This window comes from Lynx canadensis, chromosome E2 (genome assembly GCF_007474595.2).
Source record: "Lynx canadensis isolate LIC74 chromosome E2, mLynCan4.pri.v2, whole genome shotgun sequence".
Classification (NCBI taxonomy): domain Eukaryota; kingdom Metazoa; phylum Chordata; class Mammalia; order Carnivora; family Felidae; genus Lynx; species Lynx canadensis.
Genome location: NC_044317.1, coordinates 1,545,014 through 1,547,989, shown reverse-complemented (window position 1 = coordinate 1,547,989; position 2,976 = coordinate 1,545,014). Strand labels below are relative to the sequence as shown.

The 2,976-nt window shown below is 49.6% G+C and overlaps 1 non-coding gene across 1 annotated transcript; it reads left to right on the top strand.

Annotated features, from left to right (window-relative positions):
• The first annotated feature begins 2,114 nt into the window (after positions 1-2,114).
• TRNAR-UCG lies at positions 2,115-2,199 on the top strand. The gene has a single exon. It is a non-coding gene; the product is annotated as a tRNA-Arg (tRNA).
• The last annotated feature ends 777 nt before the right edge of the window (positions 2,200-2,976 follow it).

Below are 2,976 nucleotides of genomic sequence, written 5' to 3'. Positions count from 1 at the left end.
TCAGGATGCCACCCTCCCAGTAGCTCTACAAGCAGCCACGGGGACCCTGACCTTTTGAAACCCAAGTTTGCTGGGTTCTACTCTGCTCGGAAGCCACAGGTATTCCCATCTTCCTGCCTTGCTCGGGGTACAGGCCGATGCTGTTCCTCTGTGACCGTGACCACGGAGGTCCTGGCCAGGAAGTCAGTGAGTCAGCCCCACTGACCTCCCCTGCAGCCCCCAGTGGCCTGCTGCATGTGGCTGAGAGCCCATAGTAGATTCCTGCCTCAGGCCCTTTGCACGGGCCGGACCCTCCACGGGACTCCCTCTCCTTTCGGGCCTCAGCGGCCTTCTGGCCCTCTTGGACCGCCGCTGGTCTAGGTGAGCGTGGGGCACGGATGCCTCTTCGGGATCCTGTTTTCATTCCCACAAATACACGCCTAGAGGAGGGGTCGCCGGATCATAGGGCGGTTCTGTGTTGAGTCTCTTCCTGTTTTCCACGGTGGTTGCACCTGCTACGTGCGTGGCATGTGACCTCACCACCAACGGCGCACGGGGTCTCCACACCCTCACCGGCACCTGTCGTCTCTAGTCTTCGATAACGGCCGTTCTAGCAGGTGGGAGGAGGGACCTGTGGTTCTGACCTACGTCTTCCCCATGAGCAGTGATGTTGAGCACCTTCCCGTGTGCCTGTGTATGATCATATGTCACTGGGAAAACGTCTGTTCAGATCCCAGGTCCTCTGCTCACTTTTTCATTGGATTGTTTTTGGGGTTTTGTGGTTTGGGTTTTCTTTCCTCTTGGGCTGTGTGAATTCCTTGTGTATTTTGTACACTAGTCCCTTGTCAGAGAGACGGCTTGTATGTATCTTCTCCCTTTCTGAGCGTGGCCTTTTCATGCTGTTGGTTGTTTCCTTAGCCGTGCAGAAGCCTTTTAGCTGGACGCAGTCCCAATAGTTTATTTTTGCTCTCGTTGGCTGTGCTTTTGATGTCAGATCCAAAGAAAGTCATTGCCAAGACCATCGTCAAGGAGCTTTTCCCCTGTTTCCTTCTAGAATTCTTCTGATTTCGTATCTTACGTTTAAGTCTTTCATCCATTTCGACTCGATTTTTGTGGCTGGCATCAGATAAGGACCCAGGTTTATTCGTGTGCGTGTGGCTGTTCCGTTCTCCCAACACCATTTACTGAAGAGACTGTCTTTTCTCCGTTGTGATTCTTGGCTCCTTTGTTGAAAACTAGTTGAGCGTATATGTGTGGGTTTATTTCCGGGCTCTCTACTCTGTTCCAGAAGTCTGTGGCATGCCAGAACCACACTGTTTTGATTACTAAAACTCTGGGATATAGTTTGAAATCAGGAAATGCGACGCCTGCAGCTTTCTTCTTCTCTCTCAAGGTTGCTTTGGATTTGGGGTCTTTTGTGTTTCCATACGAATTTGGGGATTTTTTTTTTCCATTTCTGTGAAAAATGCCATTGGAATTTTTCTAGGGATTGCATTGAATCTGCAGATGGGGTAGTGTAGACATTTTAACATAGTAAATAGACACTTTAATTCTTCCACTCCACGTACACAGGCTCTCTTTCCATTTATTTGTGTCTTACTCAATTTCCATCATCCGTGTTTTATAGCCTTCATTGTACCTTTCCGCCTCCTTGTTTAAGTTCATTCCTCACTATTTTCATTCATTGTCATGCAGTTATAAATGGGAATGTTTCCATAGTATCTTTTTCAGGGAGCTCATCATTAGTAAACAGAAATGCAATGGATATTTGTGTGTGGAATTTGTATCCTGCAACCTTACTCATGTATTTATTAGTTCTGGCAGCTATTTGGTGGAGTCTTTGGGATTTTGTCCACATATAAGATCATGTCGTCTGTGCACAGGGCAACTTCACTTCTTCCTTTCCAATACTGGTGATTTTCTTTTATTTTTCTTGCCTAGTTGCTGAGGCCAGGACCTCCGGGGCCCTGAGGCATACACGTGGTGAGAGCAGGCCCCACTGGCTTGTTCCCAATCTTAGAGTCTTCCTTGGTCGACTGTCACGTTAGCCGTGGCCTTGTCATACCTGTGCTTTGTTACACTGAGCTACGATCCTGTAGTCCGTTGAGTGTTTTTAGAAAAGAACATTGAGGGGAGCCTGGGTGGCTCAGTCGGCAGAGCGTCCGACTTCGGCTCGGGTCACGATCTCGCGGTTCGTGGGTTCAAGCCCCGCGTCGGGCTCTGTGCTGACGGCTCGGAGCCTGGAGCCCGCTTCGGATTCTGTGCCTCCCTCTCTCTCTCTGCCCCAACCCACTCGCGTTCTGTCTCTGTCTTTCTCACAACTAAATAAACATTAAAACAATTACAATTTTTTTAAAAAAAGAAAAGAACGCTGCATTTTGTCAAGTGCTTTTTCCACACTTACTGAGAGGATCGTATACTTTCCTTCTCCGTGCTGTTCATATGCTGTGCCACGTTGATTGATTTGTATATACTGAGCCCTCCTTGCATCCCAGAGACGGATCCCTCTTGGCCACGGTGCGTAATCCTCTCACCGTGCTGTCGCGTTCGGTCTGCTGCTGTTCGGCTGGGAATTCTCGCGTCTGGCCTCATCGGGGATATCGGTCTATAGTTCTCTCTTCTTGTGACGCCCTTGTCTGGCTTGGGAACGAGGGCCATGTAATGCTGGCCTGGTGACACGAGTTGGGGAGTGTTCCCTCCTCTTCGGTGTTTTGGGAGAGCCGCAAAGGCCTGGTATCAAATTTTACTTTCTATGTTGGCCAGAGTCCGCCGCTGGAGCCATCTGTCTGGCGCTTCTGTGTCGAGAGGTTTTCCACTGCTGTTTCACCTTCACACTTGGCTGCTGGTCTGCTTAGACCTTCCGTTTCCTCATGCGTCGGCCTTGGTATTCTGTGTGTTACTGGGGATTTATCCATTTCCTCCAGCCCGTCCACGTCGTAGGCATGTCATCTTCCGTCCCCTGTACGCCTGATGTCTGTTGTAACTCCCGCTCTTATT